This window comes from Acartia tonsa, chromosome 13, assembly GCF_053477335.1.
Source record: "Acartia tonsa isolate MP-2025a chromosome 13, ASM5347733v1, whole genome shotgun sequence".
In the NCBI taxonomy this organism is placed as follows: domain Eukaryota; kingdom Metazoa; phylum Arthropoda; class Copepoda; order Calanoida; family Acartiidae; genus Acartia; species Acartia tonsa.
The window spans coordinates 45,711,521-45,736,918 of NC_137272.1; the positions used below are offsets into that span (position 1 = coordinate 45,711,521).

General features: G+C 34.1%; 1 long non-coding RNA gene across 1 annotated transcript; it reads right to left on the reverse strand.

The window, feature by feature from the left end:
* Positions 1-21,751: 21,751 nt before the first annotated feature.
* Positions 21,752-24,595, reverse strand: LOC145335342 (uncharacterized). The gene is made up of 4 exons (XR_013885190.1): positions 24,490-24,595; positions 23,232-23,302; positions 22,566-22,700; positions 21,752-21,823 (listed from the first exon to the last, which is right to left on the reverse strand). It is a non-coding gene; the product is annotated as an uncharacterized LOC145335342 (long non-coding RNA).
* Between the last annotated feature and the right edge of the window lie 803 nt (positions 24,596-25,398).

A 25,398-nucleotide genomic window follows, 5' to 3' on the forward strand; every position in this document is an offset into this window, starting at 1 on the left:
AATTAATCTTCAATTAAATAATAAACTTACATGTAAGTATATGCTGGCTCTTTTAAATTATAGACAGCATGGCCAACTTCATTTATTTTTTCACTTCTGAAGTTATAATCAGTACTATTCATTCTTGATAACTGATTTACAACAAATGTCCTCCAATTTACTCCAAAACTAGGATTTTCTCCCTGTATGTTAATTCATGAATTTGAATATAACATTTGAAATTTTAATATAAACAGGAAAAAGTCAGCTAAAATTAATGAATAAGAGAATTGGTGTTGTCATCTTAGGAATTTTTTTTCCAAATTTTTATAATAACCACAGGTCAATTAATTTCTTTTTTACAATACTTAGGTTAGGTTAGGTTATATGGCCAAGTGCTTGCAGCTAGGCAGGCTAGAGTAAGGACCTGAGCTATGCAGCTAGGCAAGTCAGGGGGCTGAGCACTGCCATGTTCATAATTTAAAGGGAGGTAATACAATTTGAAATTAGGTAAAACAGGTAGATTATTATATAAGAGAATGTTATTATAAATTTTTAAGAGCAACTATTCAATTGACATTATTATTATCTTTTGTAAACCTTTAATAACCATAATATCTAAGAGTAATATTCAAATAATGTTAATTTTCCTCTGTGTATACTGCAACTGATGAAAGTAAAACTGTATGAGTCAACTGGACATCAAAATGAAAATAGTATCCTCCTCTGGAAAAAAAACATATAATTTGAAATATAAGAATTTATATCAATTAAAGGTGGATAATAAATGTCAATTATTTAATGTCAAACCACAATTTATATGAACATAATTTGAGATATATTCATTCAACAATGAAAAACTGTTTAATTTTGTTCAACATTTTAAAACAATAACCTTAGGTTTCTCAATTTAAGTGGAGTTCCAGGGAAATCTATGAAATACCAAGTCTTTAAATTATTTAATACAATTTTTTTAATCATTGGATATTTAAAGAAATATTTTGTGCAATATCTATCAAACTTGCCGGACCAATTTCTGGAAATTTCTTTATTCAACATATGGCATTTGTTTGAGGCTTTTTTTGCTTCAGAGTATATTATCTTTCTCCCCCCCCCCTCACTCGTAGCTTGCTTGGATATAGAGATGAAATGTCCAACCTAAACAATATTTGAAGGTCCAAGCCATAAGTTAAAAAAAATAAGTGTAGATACATGATTTAAAGAATTTGTTCCTGGTAGAATAGTCTCATCTGTTTCATACCATTCAATTCCTGTTTGAACAATCTTAAATTCTACTTCAGCAGATGACAATAAACTCTGAGATCCGGTCCCATACACTAAAATTGCAAATTTCAATCTAAGACACATATTGCTATTACTTCAATTTCCTCCTTCCATTTGATCAAAATATGAAAGTATTACGAATTTGATAAGTATGATATATAAATAAACCTACCAATTGGTTTCTCGCAGAAAATTTTTGTATCAGTATTAAAATCTGTTAATGCAATTTGTCCACCAGTCAATTTGAATGCTTTATTGTCCTAATCAGCACAAAAATTTTAAATTAGATTTTAAATAAGTTTGAATTATGTAAAACTGTTAACAAAATTTAAATCGAACATAAAATTTCCAAAGAAATAAAGGCAACCTACATCTTTTTTGTTGTACCATGCTTTTGCAAAAGGTTTATTTTCATCTTTAGTGTTTTCAGCATTTTTACCATAAGGACTGTCATCTATAACATATTTGTTTGATTATTTTTAAACTGAATCTTCTAGTAAAAATAAAATCTGTATATCAAAAACTTACAATATAAAGGATGATAGCCCAGAATATAAGATCTATCTTCTATTTGAATAGAACTGAGGTCAGTTTTTCCAAAAAGACCAATATGATAGTCACCAGGAACAGGTCTAGATAAATTTTTAATAATTCATTTAAGTACTTCTTTACTCATCAATTTTACAAAATTGTATATTACCCTCCAAATAAAGTAGGAACCATCTCCTCATCACCAAGGTGTTTTGGCACCCATAGGTTTGCTCCAATATCATTGCATTTTTCAGTCCCTTTGTCAATTTTGTCATCTCCTTTGTCTTTGAAACATCTATTACAGGAAATCACATTAAATAATTGTTATAGTAACCCTTTCCTCCTACTCTTGCTATTAATGTCACACAACTGACTTAGCAGCAGTAGTAACTAACAATGTTTTTAACTGTGATGGTATAATGTGATGTGGTTCACCCCGAAACCCTACACCTACCTTAAAGAGAGCAAACAACTGGTTTCTTGGAAAGAAAACAAAGTTGCGGGTTTCATCGTATTTTCATAGTAGCTTTTGAAAGGTTATGTTATGTTAGGATAGGTTGAGTAAATGTTAATTATTAATCCACAGGGTTAGAAAATATGCCCTGCAGGTGAAAATACAATGAAACCTGAAACTTCTTTTTCTTTCCATTATCCAACAACTGTACAAATTGTACTAGTTATGTGAGTTTTAATGCACACTATTGAGTAGAACAAATAAAAATAATTCTTATTTCATTGCAACAATTATCTAATAATGGTGTCCCTGTTTCCAAGTCGTTTCCAATCAGTTTCACATTCTATAAGAAATATACAGTGTGTTTTTTTTATGAGAACTTTTTTGAAAGCAATTTTACCCCACTTATAGTTATCAGAATTTAATGATTAATGGCTTATTTTCTTCGTTTTTTAATGCAATTAATAGAACACCAAAAAAATATCTCAGTTTTTATTTAAAAAGTACAGTAATATCTAAAATTCAAAACTTAGGTGTCAACATCTAAAAATGGTTTTAGCGCATTTTTCTTATGCCTAAATCTTCTACCCTTTGCAAGAAAAAAATTGGATTTTCTGTAGTCGACTTTGGGGGGGCAGTACTCCCTGGTTGAGATATGACCTTTAAACTTTGATATGTTTTAGTACATGTCCCTAATAGTATCTGTATATATTTTTAGCTCTATATCTCAACTTTAAAGTGTTTATCAGCCATTCTTGCAAAAGGTTGAATATTTGAGCATAAGAAAAATGCGCTAAAACCATTTTTAGATGTTGATACCTAAGTTTTGAATTTTAGATTTTACTGTGCTTTTAAATATAAACTGAAATATTTTTTGTTGTTCTATTAATTGCATTAAAAAACGATGAAAATAAGCCATTAATCATTAAATTCTGATAACTATAAGTGAGGTAAAACTGCTTTCAAAAAAGTTCTCATAAAAAAACACACTGTATAATCATAATTATTTAGAACAAATCTTTTGAAAATATAAAAGTTGTAATTTTGTTTCTAACATTTAATTTATTACCTGTAACATAAAAAGAATGAAATAATTCATCCCCACACATATAGTTGGAATTACCAGGACAGGGAACCTGACATTTTCCTAGTAATCAATATAATTTAGTATAATATCAGATATTTTTCATCAAAATTTGTACACAACATTTATTTAACTTAAGCATAGATAAATACATATAATGAAATAATAGTTATCAACTGTAAAACAAAAGTAAGGAATCATAAAGTCAACTAGGACTGTACAAATGCATAATCCCTAATTTGTTTTTAATAATGTGTTAATACTAAGAGATGTTGATAGTTGTTAGTAAAGGCTTTTAGATCAAATTTATTTGATAAAAATAAAATTGATGAAAAAAAGTAAAAAAATAACAATAAGACAAGAGGAAAAGATAGTGATTAGATATTATTGAAAGAAAAAAGATTACAGTATTGAGTCTAACTTATTTACAAGTGCTAATTAGATCAATCATTACTTATTTTTGTATAAGGATAAATATAAAAAATTACCCTTTTGTTCAACTCCCATTACAGGTTCAATGTGTGGATAACAATGACATGTTCCTCCATTTATCATGGATGCAAATCTTCCTGTTGCCTGATCATATATTTGAGATTTATTCATATATTTGGATATCTTTATAAAATATCTTATTTACATAAAATATCTTATTTGTGAATGAACTATTTACCTTGCAGTGTACCAAACATTCCAATGGTTCACTTTTAGCAATTCCTGTATTTTCTGTATCAATCATGGAGTAACAACCCAAATATATTGGCAAATCTAAATGTATGTAGTTTTAAAAATTTAATTTCTAATTAAGTGTAGTATTCAGTCTTTATGGATACTGCTTGAGTTCTTTTATGATGGTCAGACGTACAGACTCCCTAGTATAAATAAGCTCTGAGAGGTGGGCCTTACTACATAAGCAAAACCACTTTTAATAATCTACCTGTTATAATTTCTATAGGTGATATTAGGAAGGAAGCATGCGTATTAGGCTCTGTTGTGACAACAACATCCCAAGGAGGTGATGGCAGGGGTACAAGAGGAATAATAACTAAAACGAATAATTGATATTTATAACTGACCCCATTGTTCATCAAAATTAAAAAAGGGAATTTATTGCAGACAGAACTGAGTTGGGTTTTAAAATAGTTTTTTACAACTTTAAGAGAAGTAATGCCGCAACAATAAACAGGATCACAGCATTTTTGCTTTTAAAGTGGCCAAGTTTTTTCTTTTTTTCTTTAAAATTTATTTATTTTTTTACTTGGCCACACTGTTAAAAATAATTTTTTTTTTTAGCATCAGGTAATACTATATATTCTTCACATTAATGTATAGTATCAATCCGTACGTACTAGGAAAAAAACCTCATTACAATACAAGGAAGTTTTCAATGCTGTATTGAGAATTAGGTAATGTTCTGTGAAGTAACATGTAGTACTAAATAATGTATTTGTCTGTAGAGTATTATCCAATACGCTCTTGGGAATAAAATTCAGTACGGTAGAAGTAATTTTTCATTACCCTCCTTCGCAATTGTTGTTACCCTCTATCATAATTTTTGATACTTTGTAGAGTATGAAACGGTTTTACTTTGTATGAAAGATCAGTTTATAATATATGATTATTATATGTACATATACATTTTGTTATATCAACAAACATACCAAGCAGAGCCATAAAACATTAATTTAAATGTAAATTTAGTAAAAAAATTACTTTAAAGATGTTTAGGACTAAACATTATCCTTAAAAATAAAAACTATGGTCAGTCATAATTACAAAAAACAAAATTATAAATCTGAGCATAAATTGTAACATTTCATCTTTGTCTAAAACGACCAAGCAGAAACACTTCCATGAGAGGTGTGCACGAATGGTGTCTGTTTCAATTATTCTTTACAGTACAGATTCGTACCCTAGAACGTATGAATAGTTACTATTTTAATCAACCGTTCTCTTGCGTATTGTCTGATACGCTACAGCATATGAAATAGTACTAAATCAAGAAACATTTCTACAGCGTATTTTCCGATACCCTACAACGTATAAAATATTACTATTTTTATAAACTTTTCTACAGCGTATTCTATAGTACCCTAGAGCGTATCAATCGATACTAAAAAATTTATGGGTTCTGTATAGTAATAATTATTGTGTTATATAGTATTACATAGTGTTATATATTAATTATATAGTTGTAGCGTACTTACGGGTCCAATACTCTCCAGAGTATCAATTGATACTAAATAAAAAAATTATTTTTAACAGTGCACTTCAAATGTGAAAATGTTGTGAAACTGTTTATTGTCACAGCATTACTTCTCGTAATAGACGTAAAGTAACTATTTTAAAACCCACCTCTGTTGTTTACATTTTGTTATATACTAGATAATACTGGCAATGTAATTTGAGACAAATTTATCTGGTATTATAATTTTTAGAAAGCTAATTTTGATAAAAGAATTTCATAATTAACTTAATATATGTTTCGTCATATTCTTCACATTATACGAGGGAAGAATTTTTTACACAAATTAATTTAGCCAGGAAAAACTTAATCCTAAAATATGCGACAATTTATAGCTGACTCATAATACGAAATAAAAAAATTCTGCCCTTACGTAACAAAATGTTTACAATTTGAACCAATGCAATCTCTGGTATGTTTCTTTAGTTTTCTCCTATTGGTGGAATCAGACAGTATGTCTCTTGAGTAACTCTATTCTTATTAGAAAACATAAAAAATATGATAAAAATGTGATACCTGGAACATTCATAGATTTTGCACTTCTTTTAATACTAATTGTCTCTTCAACTGTTCCAATCTTAACTTTAACATCTTGGTCTTCTTCACCCCCTTGACCAGCTGCACGAAAAAATCTATAAAAAAATTGTATTTAGTATTAGAACATCTTATAATTCATTTTCTACCTAATTCTTACCTAGCCCAAAACTTAATGTAAGCACTAGGTTGAAATGTTGTCATATATTCATCAGTTAAGCCTAAATCTGCAGCAGAGGCTACAGATTTTGTCAATTCATATTTTGTCAGTAAAGAACCAGGGTCATGACAATGACCACCATGTTCAACAAAATATCCATCTGCACCTCCACCAAGTCCGGCATTGTCTGAACAGAGTCAATATTTATATGACTATTATATTATATGGGAAATAAAAGAATATTCAATACAACTGATATTTTCAGGATTTTATGCAAAGGGAAATAAATCTTAAACTTTGGGGTATAATTTCCTTGATTATAATTTCCAATATTATGTACTCAGGAAACTAATGGGATAAGACAATGGCTGATAATGTTCTTTTTAATGTTTTTTTCCTCTTAAAATTCTCATTTTTCTGAAACTAAATATATACCTTTAAATGTTTGACAAAAGTATGCTTGATTATTTTCATCCGAACCGCAGCCAACTGACTCCATAAATTTCCAATGTGCATATTTAAAAGACACACATCTTGCAGATGCCTGAATTATAAGATTGTCAAAATTAAGCAGTTAGGAGGTTGAATCCCATTTAGAAGAAGCAGAAATATAATCTATGATTTCAGTTTGACCCTCTAAAAAACTTAATGTATAATACCAATTTCCCCTCTCTTGGTAATGATATCATAAAGGCCCACATGATTTTTGTAATCTACCATTCCAATTTGCCACTCTTGGTGATGAATATATGATTTAGAAATAAGCAATATATACTCCCATATCATTTCAAAACTGATCCAGTGTAATTAGAACTGGTTCTCAGCCATATGTAAAAATATTGTCTATTTTATCTTTAAACTTTACATTTTTATATCTGCGGAAAGCTGTTTATAATACAATATACGATGCAAAAATTATCCATTAAACTTTAAAATTTATAATTATTTACCCCTTTAGGATGTCCAGCATTCCATACAAGATCAGGAGTTAAATAATTAGCCTAGTTCACTAAATATAAATATTATTAATATTTTAACAATTTGCAGCTGTGTTTAGTGCCATAGGAAAATGGGGATAGATGTCACCGCTTTTGTCCTACCTTTTCTATTGACATCATAGTAAATGGAAAGAGAAAGGGAAGGGGGGAAAAAAACCTGGAAAAATAGATGAGGTATAGTGTTTTTCCTGACCTCAATAGAATAGGTAGGCCAAAAGCAGTGACTCTATCCCCATTTTGCTAGGATTCTAAAGACAGCTATAATTTGTGTATTTGCATGAAATATGAAAAATGTAAATTTTGAATAGATTTTTCTGTTTTTTGTTAAATTGTTATATTATACATTTACTACTTTGTATTATAGATAGTAAATATCCAATCTAAAGCAAAACTTACCAAAAAAAAAAACACAATTATGAGATCTCTTGCAATTTTATGGTGAAAGTGCAAATAACTTTTTGTTTAAGAGAAAAATATTTTAGTGTTAATAAGATTTTTTTTTATTTTACTTAATTTTATGGATTGAAAATACTTAAAAATACTTTTAAAAATTTTTGCAAAAGATCTCAAATGGCCTGAGGTCTCCATGTTCCTTCAACATCTATCCAATTGTATTCACTGGCTAAATGTTACAAAGGTTAAATAATGGTTATTTTTCGCATTGTATTATAAACAACTTTCTGCAGAAATCAAATGTTCAATTATAAGATTATAACCGGTTTTTTAACCCAAAGATGTTGAAGGTGAGGCTAAAAAAACTTTTAATCTTTTGATTGTAAATTTTTATATTTTAGAAAACTGGATATAATACAATGCTAGACACAGTTTTTTCGTATTGATAAGAACCAGTTCTAATCTACCAGAGATTAATCAGTTTCGAATGAATACAAGAAAAATTTTTTTTTTAACATGGCTCTAAATTACAATTAATTATACTTGAATAAATCCATTTCTGAGCCTTACTGAAAAAAAAACTTGCATTAAATTTTTTAAAGAAAATATAATTTTACAGAGTGTTTTTTTATGAAAAAAATTGTGTCATGGAAAGAAAACGAAGTTATGGGTTTCATTGTATTATCACAGAAGCTTTTGAAAGGTTATTTTAGGTTAGGTTAAGTTAATGAGATGTAGACAGACTTGCATAAGTTAATGATAGAGTAGATTCGATATTTAATTCAAAATACAAACAGTTTTTTATGTATTTATTTATATTGGATTAAATGCAGTTTTTGGGTAAATAAGATTAAATATGTATACTTTATTTAGCAATGGTTATATGGTTAAATATATTAATAATTCAAACTATTGATTATTTAAGCTGGAAAGTTCTGAAGTAGCGGGATGTCTGTTTGTATGTCAGGACACCAAAGCAGTAGGATGGCTGTCTGTTTAATTAATACAAATGTATTAATTAACTATGCACTTTGAAGGGGTGGAATATCTGCCTGTGCAAACTCGTTAAAGTAGTAGGATGTCTGTAAATAGCTGAATTGGTCTAATAAGACTCGACCCCAAACCAGATAGTGTTCTGTGTAAGGACTCTCAATTGCAACTTTCTGTACCCTGCGTTTGTTTTGAACCTCTAAATATAATTTAGATTTTGTAGAAATTCTCTTAATTATGTCCTACATATTTTTCAGAAATTCCAAATACGACCGAGAAGATGGAGATTCAACAGGCGGAGCTGGCAACAGAAAATCGAGGGGAATACGTGGCTGACGGCCGAAAACCAAATAAAAGGGAGAATAACCGGTTCTTGAACTCTTGGAACAGTTAATCACCAATGTCGCCAAAGGTAATTTTTTCGCCCAATCTTTAGTTCCATAATTTTCATCTACCTTTAAAGCTGCATACAAACTTTGATTCTGTCTTTCCACAGGGTTCGAATTTGGATTCCTGGGAGGAACTAAAACAGTGTCCACCCCCAATCCTTTCATCACTCCCTTAAACACACTGCTTGTAAAATTTGTACCTCTATCCGATCTCAAAGCCCGGAATAAACCATAGGTAGGTACAAAATTCTCCAGTATAGCTTTCACAGTTGTTTCAGTCTTAGCATCAACCAGCGGACATGTAAATACATACCTGGAAAATAAGCAAACCATGATTAAGACAAACTTAACCGTCTGTCCCTGATGATAACACGGAGTCCAAGGACCAACCAAGTCCACTGACATATTAGCAAAAACTTTGCTACTTTGGACAGAATGAGTGATAGGTGAAACATGTTTAGGATTACTTCCAGCCTTTTTCAAACATGTAATACAACTCCGCATTCTCGATTCCACAAACTTGTTCACGCCAGGCATAAAAAATCTCTCATTTATCTTACGTACTGTTTCTTGGACACCCCTATGTCCAGAACCATACCCACCATGAGCTGAATCAAATATATCATTATATAAGGAAAGAGGCACTACTGGTCTCTCGACAAAACCCCCTTCGGCCAGCATCTGTCTGAAAATTACAACCCCTTCTAATACATACATATGGCTAATAAGATTGTACAACAGCTCCTTCCTGCCAGATAACTCAGCCCTCATAAGAAGACAACTGTCTCCTTTCCAATATCCATAACCTTATTTCATTTAGGATCTTGTCCTGTTGAAGACTGCGCTGCCAGACAAACTCAACATCCACTTCATCATCTGCAGAATGTACCTGCATTATGGTATAGATTTGATCCAGAAATGGTGAATCATCCAGGTAAGGATCCAAAATTTTATTATCTGTCTCTTTACACTCCTTACAATCCTTCAGTTGATGTTCCTTACAATTTAATTCAGATCTCGACAAATAATCTACATTCACATGCTTAGTCCCCTGTTGATGGATAAGTCAAAACTTTGCAGGAAAGTTATCCATCGATAGGTGACACCATTTATTGATCCTTTAGCCCAACGTTTATAATGCACTAATGAAATACTGTCTGTCCGAACTAAAAATTCACGAAACCTGCAAAAGTGTAAAAAATTCTTTAGGGCATATACTAATGCCCCTAATTCTCCTTTATAAGAAGGATAGTTTTGCTCAGCAGCATTACATTTCTTACTACAGACACCGAATACTCTTTCCACACCATCCTGTTCTTGAGAAATAATTCCTGCAAAATACTGAGAACTATAATCTACATCCACAATAAAAAGATTAGGATTATCCCATTGAGGATAACCTTTACACATCTCAGTCTTAAACATGTTCATAAATTCAGTCCATACTTTATTCAGTTCTTCTGTCCATTTAATAATAGTGTCATTCCTGTGACTATCCAACATGCACGACCTCTTAGCATAATCAGCAAAATATCCTCTGTAATAATTGGTAAACCCCAAAAACTTCTGTAACTCCTTTCCTGTCCTAGGCTTGCCCCAATCCTTAATCCTTTCCAAATATGCAGGATTCATTTTCAACCCGTAGGCACTAATAATATGCCCCAAATAATGGCATTCTCTAGTCAATAAATCACACTTATCCAAATTCAATTTTAGGTTGACCTGCCTGAGAACCTGGAACAACGCCTGTAAATGCTCCACATGCTCCTCCGGACTGGCCGAGAACACAATCAGATCGTCCAAATAACTGATACAGAATCCATACATCCCTGGTAAAATGGACAACACCTTATCCATCAAAGCACAAAACAGGCTGGGTGCATTACACAACCCAAATGGCAACCTGGTAAACAAATACATCCTGTTCGCTGCACTAAAAGCTGTCAACCGTTTTGAATCCTCATCCATCGACATCAAATGGTAAGCACTTGTCAAATCAAGAGTACTGAAAACCTTGCCAGAACCCAACTTAGTCAGATTATCAGAAATCAATGGCAACGGCCAAGCCACCCGCTTAGTCACATTATTCAAATTTCGAAAATCGATGACAAACCTCAGCTTCGCCTCTGCTCCAGGTGCAGCCTTCTTCTTCACAGCAAAAATAGGACTGGACCAATCTGAAAAACCCTCTTCAATAATGCCAGCGTTCAACCATTTGGTTAACTGTTCTTTCAACTTAGCATCGACCTCAGGGTTCAACGGAATATTTCTGGCCTTCACAGGTTTAGCTCCAGGTAGCAATTCTATGTTATATGTCATTAATCGGCAATCACCAATATCTGAATCATTCATTGAAAAGATATCAAAATTTTCCAAACAAATTTTAATAATCTTCGGTTTCAATTCTGGATTTTCTTTAATCATCTGATTTTCATCTAACTTCAATTTTTGAATAATAAACTGAACTCGTTCATGCATTTTCTGTCCCGATAACTTTTCTGGCTTATCTAACTCATTAATTGTTTTATTACAGGTGATATCCGGATTGTCCATAACAAAACAATGCCCCATCTTCACATTTCTAAGCAAGGTAATAGGTTTTATTGACGCATTAACTACGTTAACCACACAGGACCCATCTTTCCGTGGCTGATACACTCCCTCAATAATCATAATCCCATTACCACTTGTCATCTTAGAAGAATTAGGTGACACATACCAAAACCCATCATTCTTTAATCCGGTCACATGCACAACAGCTGTAGATCCTCCGGGATAAAAAATAGTTTTATCCAGCAACTTCACATTATACTTCGTTGAATATAACTCTCCAAACCCACCCCCCTCCTTTATCCCTGGCAAAGTAGGTTTAGATGGAATTTCAGAATTCATTCGTCTGGACAAAATAAGAATTTTCTGTATCTCTGCCACCACCTGTTTTTGTAGACAGGAATTAATAGGAACAGATTCCCCACAAAATTCAAATTTATCCTCCTCCAGACAGATATTAATTTTATTCTTTTTCAGGAAATCAGAACCAAGATTCACCAACTTACTCGTTACCTCAGGTACATAAAATATTTCCGTAAACACAGCTTGAGTTCCAGCAAATCTAAATTTCAACTCAACATATCCAATAATATTAACTTTCTTTAAATCTACTGAATATGCTGATAATTTAGCAGGACAAAAACCAATTCCATGTTTATCAAGAATTTCTCTAGATATTAAAGAATTAAAATTATTTCCTGTATCAATAATTCCTAACTCCTCCACTGTAATATCAGCTCCTGGCACAAAAAACTCTAAATCCGCACAAATAGGCATTTTCTTTATCTTCAAAAACTTCACGATCCCTTTAAAGCCCTAGTAATTTCTATCACGGTACCTTCGGATTAAAATCTCAATGCCGTATTATAGATAATTAATGTATATCCTTAATTAACTAATTTTAAATTTCAGATATAAAGCCATCATTCTACAACACCGCAGACAGCCCTCCGTCCACCATTAGCCGCCAACATACTGTTCCATTTATGAAGTCCTGCACAGCTTGCAGATCACCGGCATCCCACAACTAGACACCAAGCTCCTTGTCATACAAGTAAGTACCTCTCAAAGTTTTAATATTCACTACAACTTTACTTAGGTACCTATCAAAAATATAGTATATAGTAAATATATATACATATAGTAAATATATATATATATTTTTTCATTGACAGCCACTAGCACGATCACACCTTGACTGAAGAATAAACAGGACAGAAATACTTTATAAAGTTGAGAGCAATTATCTGAATACAAGACAGCAAAAATAACAAATTACACATAGCAAAAAAAAAACTCAATTATAGTACTATAACCTATATAATATATGCGAATAAAAGAACGACATATAAATCTCATTCTAGAATGAAATTTATATATCGAATCAATCATTATCTATTACATAGGATATTGCTGAAAATTGGTCCTAGCTATGTCAGCAATCATAGCCTCATACTGTTTCTCATCTCTGCTCTTTTCAGAATCCACAACAGGCCCCACCTGAATGACTGTTTTCTTCAAAAACTGCTCAGGTATTACCCTATTATTAGGCACTCCAGGCCCCTCTTTCTTTTCATTGCCTGCCAAGAAAAACCTAGCCTTGGTCTTTCCTATGCAAGAATCAGGAGCAGGCGGCTTACCATCCCTCTTCTGCCAGCAATTAGCTACTACATGTCCTTTTTTCCCACAATACCAACAGATCATACTCTTAGCCTTCGAATTCAGAGCCCCAATCACATTCTCAACCTGATCCCAAGGAATATCGTCATCTCCCTCAATCCACGCATTATTATCGCCAATCTCAGTCCTGTCATCCAAATCAGATACATGCACCTCACTGATTACAGGCCTAGATTTTACCTCCCTGGATTCCTCTAATTTCAACCCTTCCATAGCCTGAGAATAACAGGACGTTACATTTTCAGGTGAAATGTGTCCAGAACGAGCCCAGCTTATGTAATGCTGACCTCTGCGAATCAAATAAGTCAAGAAAGCGCTGTAATCTTCCAGGTAATGCATAGATTTAATGAAATTGGCCATATCCCTAGCTAGATCAGAAAACAACAAATTCTTAGCCACATTATTATAGAAATCACACCAAGATTGTCTAGAAATATGACCAGGATGCATAAGCCTAAACAACCGTAGCTTCGCATTGAAGAACACATCCACATTTTGACCACTCTTTTGTTTCAGGGCATAGAAGTACTCCGTCGCAGTTTCAGTATCCGCAAAGGGTATCACCAACCTTCTTATCAACAGGTAATAACCTAAAGCACTTAGAGAAGCATTAGCTTCCGGCGTAATTAGCCTCCCCATCTTCTTTCCTTTGCACTCAAATATCTTATTGTACAAAACGTCCTTGAAAAGCATGGGATCCTCCAATTTTGCGAACCGAGCAACCCTCCATAATGATAGGAAATAATCTTCAAAATCAATGTTTCCATCCCAAAATGGAGCATCTCGCACAAAATCACTATCCCACTTGACTCCTCTTACCAGACAAAACTCCTTAAACTGTTCCTCTACAGTCTGTTGACTTACACTACCACCGGCCACCTTTTTATAAGCCTTAAGCACTTCAGCCCTTTCCTCAATTAAAGGAAATATATCCAATAATTGATTTTCATATTCGGTCAAACAACTCTCACGTACATTCATCCAATTTCCATTCCCAGCTGGACCCAAAAAATCAATTTGCGAAAACTTCAGATGTCCAGGAGCACTTTTTACCCTCTTAGCCTCGAAATTGGTGGAATCCAATTTAGCCTCCACACTCAATCGATTAATAAAAGATGCATTAAATGAATCATCCCCCGTCGATTTGACTGTAGCTACACTAGCCCCCATACTTGTCTCATACAAAAAACCGCTAATATCCCCGTCCGGTGGCAATTGTGCCACCTTTTTCTTGATAGTAGCCAAATCAACATCATAACCTAATTTCTTATGCTCATCTGAATTCTTGAACTCTTTCACCTTATTCTCCAGCCGTTTATTCGCCGCCGTTAGCTTATCCACTTGACTCTTGACAGTCGTATGCTCCTTTAACATTGCCCTAACGTATTTCTTTATACTTTCAGGCACAACATCATTCTCCACGTCGCCCAACGCCGACTCCACATTTGCATTAGCACCTGCACCTCCTCCTCTTCTTCTTCTGAGGCGTTCTGTACCGATAGTACACTGCCTACTGCTCGTGCTTTAACGTCTTGTGTCTGGCCAGGTTTGCTACTGTGATCATCATCCCACAGATGTCACATCGGGATCTTCTTGATGGAGGTCTTGGTCCCGGTGGTGGGGGGTTCTGCCCCCCGCATGTTCTCCTGTGCCTTGCAAAGTTGCTGGTTGTGGTCTCCCTTCCACAGTCTCCACATCTCCTCCTGTTTGGATCCTGTGAGGCTTCTCCCGAGCAACTTTTCTGGTGGTTTTTCAAATTTCCTTCTGCTTCAAACTCCTGGTTACATAATTGACATTTGAATGTAACCTTGTTCTCAGATCTTTCATGTAGTCGTCTTCTATGTGTAATAAGTCCAGCTTTGCTCTTGCAGATCTTTTCACAGCCTTCAAATTCGCATGTAAAACCTGGCATTTCATCAGGTTCTTCTGGTCTCGGGTTTCTCTCCATTCTACCATCTGTCCATGTCTTACCTCTGCTGTTTTCCCACTTCTCCAGGTGGTCCATCCTGGCCTTGACAATGGCTTTCCATCCTTTCCTGTCCTTGGTTAGTGTTCCAATATTGGTCCAGTCAATCTGTGCCTCTCTTAAGATGTTTTTCCAGTACAAGATAGTCTTTCTCTTCTTTCCTGGAACTTTCTCTCTGGTCTCTAGGTCTTCCATCCAACCTAGCACAACTGCTTTTACTGTTCTGTCATCTTTGAGTCTCATAACGTGACCTATCCTCTCCAGCACTCTTTTCTCTATCTTCCATCTCAAAGATTTCACTCCAAGGTCTTTCCTTACATCAAACATGTTTTTACCCTCCCGTTGCATCTGAATTAGGGGGGGGCCTGTCCTTCTGCTCCATATCTGTCTGTACTTCTTGTCCATCATACTCTGTAGCTTCTTGATCTCTCCTCCATGCCAGGTTCTTGCTTGGCAGTCAAACAGGACTGTGCTCTCCACACATGCTTCCACAATCTTGGCTTGACTCCTCTTGGACATCTTGCTACCTTTTAGTCTGTTTTTCACTTTCATCCAAGCTGCTCCTCCCCTTTTCATTCTCTGGCTTGTGTCATTTTTTTCACCCATCCAACTTCCCAACATTCTAATTTTCTCACTCTCTTCTGTTCCGAAGTCTAGATGTTCTTCTTTGTCATCATTGTTTCTCTCTTCAAATTTTGCCATTATTCGTTTTGTTTCATCTACTCCTTGTTGTAGTTCATTCTTCTTGCCAACTATCGTCGTATCATCCGCAAATAGTCCTTTATCAATTTTGATACGTTTGGCTTCTGAGTTAGGTTTTTCCCATCGGCTTGTTCCTGGGAAGCAGCTTCCAGGTACAAATTTAAAGTTTAACCCGTATTCCATGTCTGTCTCCTCTGCTTTGCGTTTCCTGGACTTAGCCGCCAGTCTCATCACTGCTTGGTGAAAAATGTTGAAAAGTGGCGGTGAAGAGGGGCACCCTTCCCTTAGTCCTCTTTCTGGCACCCACGATTCACTTTCACCTGATCTGCTCTTGATTCTGTACTCTGTACACTCATGTAGGTCTTGTAAAATTCTCAAAAATCTCTCTCCAATTCCATACTTTTTCAGGATTTGCCAGAGTGCTGGCTTGTTAACCCTGGGGTAAGCTTTCCGGAGGTCCAAAAGTCTGGCAGCAGGTCTCTCACCTTCAGGTATAGTTTCTCCTGCCTTCTCTGCTCGCTTGAACAGGTCTCTGGTGTCCTCCTGAATCCTTACCATGATCTGTGTCACGTCCGCTGTAGATCTTTTCTTTCTGAATCCTGCCTGGTCGTCATCTAACAATTTCATTTCTTCAGCCCATATCCTTAATCTGCTAGCAGCTATTCTGGCGATTATTCTGGATCCCATTGCTAGTAAGCATACTCCTCTGTAGTTGTTGACGTTGTTTTTGTCACCCTTCTTGAACAGTGGAATCACTTGTCCAATCTTTAGTGAGTCGTCCCATTCCTCCTGTCCCTTCTCCCACATGTCCTGAATCATTGTGACTAGTTTATCTATAAGCTCTGGTCCTCCATTTAACAGGTATATCAGTCTGACTCCGTCTTTTCCTGGTGCTGATTCACTCATCTCTTTCATTTGTTTCAATATCTCTTCTCTTGGTGGTGTTGTGTTTAGTAATTCAGCATATTCTCTGGCTTCCTCTGTGTTACTGATGTCGTCAATAAGATTTATTATGTCCTCTATATCCTCTGGATTGTTTTCGAATCTGTCCTTTGAGATAGCTTGGAAATGTGTTTTAAATTCCTCTGTTGTGATGTTTGTAGTCTCTGGTGTTCTGGTGATACCTCTTAAGCCTAGTTTTTTAAGATGTTTATAGACTGTTCCTTGATCTCCTCTCTCTCCAGCATCTCTGCAGTCATTTAGTATCTCTTCCCACCACTCTTTCTCCCATCTAGATGTTTTCTGTTTCAAGTCCTTTCTGGCTTCTTTAAGTTCTTCTCTCACTGGCTGTCTTGCTAATTCTATTCTTTCTTTTTCTCTTCTAGTTGTTGCTGCTCTTATGTCGGACGTCAGTTGATTTCTTCTCTGAACTGCTCTTGTAATTCTTTGTCTCATTCTCTCAATCTCTTCATCTCTGCCAATCATCCATGGATTCTCTACATCATCAACCGCATCATCATCCTCCTCCCAATTGTCGGGAGTTCCATCATCATCCTGACTTTCAGCCTCCCGAGGCCGCTTAGGCCGCCGTCCACGCTTGCCTTCACCTTTGCCCCGCTCTCCTTTTTCATCAGCCATATCCGAGCACTAGAACTAGATTCGCCGTGAAATTTAGATCAGAAAAGTTAAAGAGTGAAATTCCACAGAAACCTAAAATTTAAATCAAGTTATAAATATAAAAGATATAACAAAACTGTGAAAAATCCGAGATAAACAATCTTAAAAAGTGATCGAATTCAAATTAAACACCACTTCCCCCACCTTTAACTCTGCAGCAGGTCTAAATAACACGTAGCACAATTAGACTGCGCCAAATGAGATGTAGACAGACTTGCATAAGTTAATGATAGAGTAGATTCGATATTTAATTCAAAATACAAACAGTTTTTTAAGTATTTATTTATATTGGATTAAATGCAGTTTTTGGGTAAATAAGATTAAATATGTATACTTTATTTAGCAATGGTTATATGGTTAAATATATTAATAATTCAAACTATTGATTATTTAAGCTGGAAAGTTCTGAAGTAGAGGGATGTCTGTTTGTATGTCAGGACACCAAAGCAGTAGGATGGCTGTCTGTTTAATTAATACAAATGTATTAATTAACTATGCACTTTGAAGGGGTGGAATATCTGCCTGTGCAAACTCGTTAAAGTAGTAGGATGTCTGTAAATAGCTGAATTGGTCTAATAAGACTCGACCCCAAACCAGATAGTGTTCTGTGTAAGGACTCTCAATTGCAACTGTCTTTAATACATGTTCTCTTTACTCTTCCATAATAATTGAGAGTAATTAAAGAGTAATTAAGAGTAAAAACTTAAACTTGTCTGCAACTTAAATATATAACATTAAGTAAATCTTAATAATTGTCCCGCAAGGTTATAAAACATACCCGCAGGGGCTAGAAATAGGAGAAAAGCTACTGTGAAAATACAACAAAACCCACAACTTAGTTTCTTTCCAAGATCAAAAAACTTTTCCTTAATTTTACCCACATATCCCTGACAAAACTGATGTAAAAACCCAAAGCCAATAAAGAAAAAAAAGGGTAAGCAGGTTAAATTATTATTTTAAAGATTATAATGATCTGAAAGCTTCTTAAGATATCAAATTTAAATGTGATGTTTTGATATATTATACCTGATTTGTTGTAGTATAATCCAAGCTACCTGATTTGTTGTAGTATAATCCAAGCTACCTGATTTGTTGTAGTATAATCCAAGATACCTGATTTGTTGTAGTATAATCCAAGATACCTGATTTGTTGTAGTATAATCCAAGATACCTGATTTGTTGTAGTATAATCCAAGGTACCTGATTTGTTGTAGTATAATCCAAGATACCTGATTTGTTGTAGTATAATCCAAGCTACCTGATTTGTTGTAGTATAATCCAAGGTACCTGATTTGTTGTAGTATAATCCAAGGTACCTGATTTGTTGTAGTATAATCCAAGATACCTGATTTGTTGTAGTATAATCCAAGGTACCTTATTTGTTGTAGTATAATCCAAGATACCTGATTTGTTGTAGTATAATCCAAGCTACCTGATTTGTTGTAGTATAATCCAAGGTACCTGATTTGTTGTAGTATAATCCAAGGTACCTGATTTGTTGTAGTATAATCCAAGATACCTGATTTGTTGTAGTATAATCCAAGCTACCTGATTTGTTGTAGTATAATCCAAGCCAACTTATAGGCTTACCAAACCCTTTCCATTTGGGTGTATCTTGAATGAAATACAAAATATAAAATTAGGGTTGGGCCAGATATCCGGCTGGATACCGGATAATAAAACTATCCTAATACTGTATATATCCGGCTGATTTATTTTGCTGCTAATCAAAATAGAATGAAAGATGTCTATGAGATTACTCAGAGCATTGCAGGTAAAGTACACAAATCAGGATCACACATCAGGGACAAGGATGGTTCACTCCTTAAAACTGATGAAGATATTCTAAATAGATGGGCAGAGCACTTCACTGAACTGCTGAATCTTCCAGTTCCAGAGGAAGAAACTGAGATTCCACCCTCAGATGCACTTGACATTGACTGTCGAGCGCCAAATCTATTGGAAATCAAGGAGGCCATTAAAAGTTTGAAAAATAACAAGGCCGCTGGACCTGATAACATCCCAGCTGAGGTCATAAAAGCAGACCTAGATACATCTGCTGAGGCATTCCTACCTCTGATCACAAAGATATGGAATGATGAGTTATGCCCAGAGGACTGGAAGAATGGACATATCTCAATACTAGCCAAAAAAGGAGACTTGACCCAATGTGGAAACTACAGAGGGATAATGCTCCTTTCAGTACCTGGCCGTATCCTTAGTAAGATTCTTCTTAATAGAATAAAGAAGAAGGTTAATGAAAAGCTAAGACCTAATCAGGCTGGATTTAGACCAAACCGTTCCACTATTGATCAGATAACCTCTCTAAGAATCATCATAGAGCAATCCAAGGAATGGAACTCTGAGCTTTTTGTAAACTTCATTGACTACAAAAAAGCATTTGATTCTTTAGACAGAAGATCTCTCTGGAAAATCTGCCGACACTATGGCATTCCAGAAAAGATAATCAATATCATTAAAGCTATCTATCATAAAGGAGGTGGAAATGTAATGTATAAAGGTAAACTATCAACCTTTTTTGAGATTGTAACAGGCGTCAGACAAGGATGCCTTCTTTCTCCCTTCCTTTTCCTCCTTGCCATTGACTGGATCATGAAGAACTGTGAAAGTAATGATGGCATTCGCTGGGAGCTATTTGGCAATCCCAAATATTTAGGAGATCTGGACTTTGCTGATGATATCGCTTTGTTAACAAGCAATAGAAGTCAAATGCAAAGAAGGACTAACAGGATAGCTGAAACCTCCAAGAAAATTGGACTAGAAATAAATGTTCCTAAAACCAAAATACTCAGATTAAATGCAAATTCCCAAGAACCAATTACTATTGGAGACCAAATTCTTGAGGATGTAAATTGTTTTGAGTATCTTGGAAGTAAAATTGATGAAGCTGGAGGCACTTTAACAGATGTTAAAGCTAGAATTAACAAATCTAGGACAGCCTTTGCCAGCCTGAACAAAATTTGGAATTCCAACAACATCTCCATAAAGACCAAGTTAAGACTGTTCAAGTCAAATGTTCTCTCTGTTTTGCTGTATGGGGCTGAAACTTGGTTCCTAAACACAGCAGTGGTCTCCAAGCTACAGACATATGTCAATAAATGTCTAAGGAGAATCCACAAGATCTTTTGGCCAAATAAGATCACAAATGCTAAGCTTCTAGAGCGCAGTGATATGTCAGACATTAAACTGACAATAAAACAGAGAAAATGGAGATGGCTGGGGCACACTCTAAGGAAAGGGCATGATGATATAACCAATCAAGTCTTGACCTGGAACCCCCACGTAGGAAAGAGGAAACCAGGTAGACCAAAAACAACCTGGAGGAGGGAACTCTTAAGTGAACTGAAAGAAAAGAAAATTCCATCTTTCAGCAATGCCTCAAAACGGGCCCAAAAAAAGGAAGATTGGAGAACCATTGTGCATGGCCTACGTTCTGCCGAGAACTAAAAGGCAATGATGATGATGAATCCAAGCTACCTGATTTGTTGTAGTATAATCCAAGCTACCTGATTTGTTGTAGTATAATCCAAGGTACCTGATTTGTTGTAGTATAATCCAAGATACCTGATTTGTTGTAGTATAATCCAAGGTACCTGATTTGTTGTAGTATAATCCAAGGTACCTGATTTGTTGTAGTATAATCCAAGATACCTGATTTGTTGTAGTATAATCCAAGATACCTGATTTGTTGTAGTATAATCCAAGCCAACTTATAGGCTTACCAAACCCTTTCCATTTGGGTGTATCTTGAATGAAATACAAAATATAAAATTAGGGTTGGGCCAGATATCCGGCTGGATACCGGATAATAAAACTATCCTAATACTGTATATATCCGGCTGATTTATTTTGCCGGATATCTGGTTATTTGCCGAATATAATTGTTCTATTCATTTTTTAAAAGCCATCAGTTAGTCTGTCAGTGTGTTTACAGGGAAATATAATTTTCTCAGTTGTTATTCAGGATAGATGGCTAATTTTTTTTTGTGAATATTTCCTATGCAATGAACATCCAGTATGTAATTTAAATTGTCCATAAGTTTATCAGTCATGATAAAAAGTTTTCTTCTCCAGTATATTTTTAACAAATGCTCTTTAAAACTCTTTGGCCATATTCCCAACCAGGTTTTTGTGCTTTGCTACATACATATGTTGTCATCCTTGTTGATAATATTAATCAATTACCACCACAACTTGCTATTACTCCCATGCCCTCAGCCCAATAATATTCATTCTCAATTCCAGGATACTAGAAAAAAAAGAGATAAAATGTACAGTAAGACTCACCAAAAAGTATTTTTTAGCATCTGCACAGCCCATATTTCTCAATTAATTATTAAAAGATGCATATGTCCTTGTTCTCTATAGATATCCACATAAGAAGATATAAAAATATGTTTTATGTCAATTAATAGCAGAAATTTTTAGAGCTAAAGTTTTGAAAATGTATTTGAGGAAAAGTAGTTTCCTAAAAAAAATGTCATGCTTAAAATACTTTTTCACTTGTTATAAAAGGCATTTTCGAATAGTGTATATGTGTATTGTGTAACACCCTAACAAAAAGAAATCCTATAAAAATAGTAGCAGATTAAAAGTATACATAAAAAGAAATCAAATACTCTTTATTTTAAGAAGTAGGAGATATTATAAGGTTTGTGGGTAAATGGTTAAAAGAAAAAAAGCATTCAAAATTTCAAAAGGAATTTTTTTATATGTAAAACTAACATATATTTTGTAAACTTGCTCTTCTTTTTAATTTGTTTTTTAATTGGTTGAAAAAATGTACTATACTAATAATAAAGCACTTTTTTCCAGACTTTGGCCTTAAAATCCTTCAGAAATAAATACAAAGAACGAGGACATTTGCATTTTTTAACAATTCATTTAGAAATATGGGCTGCAAAGGCTAAAAAATAGGTCTTACTGTATCTATAGGAAAATCAAAAAGAAAATTTACTTTATTTAAATTTCCAACTAACAATAATATTTACATATTCAAAGCAACCCTCAAAATTTGCCAGTGGTGCAATAGTCAGTAGAAAATCAATCTTGGCATCACTTTCTATGAAGCCAGGTCTGCTGTGCCGTATTTCTTTACATTCTTTGATCTGGTCTTCATCTTTGCCCTAAACAATAGAGATAGTCTAATGTAGGGTTGGGCCAGATATCTGGTTGGGCCGGATATCTGGCCGGATACCGGATATTGGAATTATCTGGATACTGGATATCCGGCTGATTTTTAATTCAGGATATCCGGTTATCCAGCCGGATATTTGGTAATTTGCCAGATACCGGATATCCGGCATTAGAATTTAGCTATATATCTGGTATCTGGCCAACCTTAATCTAGAGATACACTCTAAATCATCCAATAGAAAAAGATTGGAGGACGAACCCGCCCACATTTTTGGTCAGAAAGTGTGCAGATTTTGGTGAGAACGGGCAGTTATTTTTTCATTTTATTTGCATATACAAAGTGTTTGTTAAAATTTCCTTTTAAAATTTTTACATATTATGAGATCAGTTTGATCCTTTATGTATTATATCTATTTCTTGAATAAAATCATAATAATTTTAGCATTTTAAAGCAGGGGCGGCCAAAGGAGAATAAAAAAAATTTCCCCCCAACAAAAAAAAAAAAGATGCCAAAAACTTACTTTTTTACTTTTTTTGTTGGTCATGTGAAGACATTGATGTCCATCAAAATCATGCCATCCTTCTGGACAAGCTAAAAAAATATAATTTCTAGAAGCACAAGATAAAGGGTGTGCAAAAACAATTCGGACATTTTAAAATTTAGATTGCGCGGCTTGTGTTAATAGTAGAAAAACGTTATGCATACCATTAGAACCGCTATAAAGTCTATTTTTTGGATATATAAAAACGATTCCTGTGCTACGTATAGTTTAGGAGCTATGTGGTAAAATGTCCCAACTGGCTTAAAACTTGACTTACGAGTAAATCATTAAAGATTAAATTAAAGGGTATGCAAATAAAAATACGTACATTTTTAAAATTCTAATTGCTCAGCTTGTGTTAATAGTAGAAAAACGTTATGCATACCATTAGAACCTCTATGAAGTAATTTTTTTGGAAATATAAAAACGATTCCTGTGCTACGTATAATTTATAAGCTATGTGGTAGAATGTCCCAACTGACTTAAAACTTGACTTGCGAGTAAATCATTAAAGATTAAATTTTTCCACTTTTCTCATATTTATCAATACAGCTCCTAAACTAAAAATAGCACAAAAATCTTATTTGTATTTCCAAAAAATAGAGCTTATGACGGTTTTAACGATATGCATAGCATTTTTCTACTATTCACACAAGCCGAGCAGTTTGAATTTTAAAAATGTCCGCATTTTTGCACACACTTTTTTTATCTTTGATGATTTACTCGCAAGTCAAGTTTTTAAAGTCAGTTGGGACATTTTACTACGTAGCTCCTAAACTATAAGTAGCACAGTAATGGTTTTTATATTTCCATAAAATAGACTTCATAGCGGTTCTAATGGTATGCATAACGTTTTTCTACTATTTACGCAATTTAAATTTTAAAAACGTACATATTTTTTTATATACTTTAATCTTTAATGATTTACTCGCAAGTCAAGTTTTAAGGCAGTTGTGACATTCTACCACATAGCTCATAAATTATATGTAGCACAGGAATCGTTTTTATATTTCCAAAAAATTGACTTCATAGCGGTTCTAATGGTATGCATAACGTTTTACTACTATTAACACAAGCCGCGCAATCAAAATTTTAAAAATGTCCGCATTTTTTTTTGCATACCCTTTAAATATATCTTTGCATATATCTGCAATTTTTTATTTCACTTTAAAGTGATATTCAAAGTAACATTTTTAAATTCATTTAAACTTTTTTCCCCTTTCAAAATAAGTTTTACCTGGTAAAATATCCATTAAGTATCTTTTATGTCTTGTCAAATCTAGAGTATCAGATGGTTTCACCCCATCAGAACAGGTAAAATCAAGAGTCCAGGAGCTGGGAGGTTGACTTCCTGTTTATTAGCAAATATTATTGAGTTAAGCTGGCAGAAAGGGTTGTCACCACCCCCCCTCCCCCTCCAACAAACTTAAAATTTAAATTTAAATAAGGATTTCCCATATAACTTAAAATTAAAAATTAATAACTATTTTGGGAGAGAGTACCAACAACCTATTTATCTGGAGAAGAAAATTATACCCACCTCCCCCCCCCCCTCACCCTTCATCTCAAGCCCCTCAAAAATTCCTCTATGGTTGAAGCTGTAAGAAGGAGAGTTGATAGATAGATTTAAGTTACCTGTCCAGTCATTTTCTGTCAAAACATTCTGCTGGCTATCATCACATTCAAGAACATAAACATTGTAAGGAGAGCTGGATTCTAGTTTTAAAACCTGAAAAGTTTTATTTTTACTGAGGAAAAACTGGGGATATAGATTTTTTATCTAAAAATCATTATTTTAGTTGTCCTTTACTGGGTACTGGAACTAATGCAAAATTAATTGTCTTTGGCTAATTTTTAAAATTCTAGGTACAAATGCAGATTTGTAAAGCTTATAGTGAACAAAACTCACTGAAATATAACATTTGTTTATTACTATAGATTAGGTTAGGTCAGGTTATATTGGGTACTGGGTAGCCCAGCAAATTTAATGCCCCGCAGGGTTAAGACCCCTACAGGGGATATACATACCAAAAACTAGGCGCCCCACAAAAGATAATTTGAGGGGAAGCACCTCTAATTTCTATATACCTTTCCTGTTTAAAATTATTTAATAACATTTTTTTATTAAGATTTAATTATCTCCTGA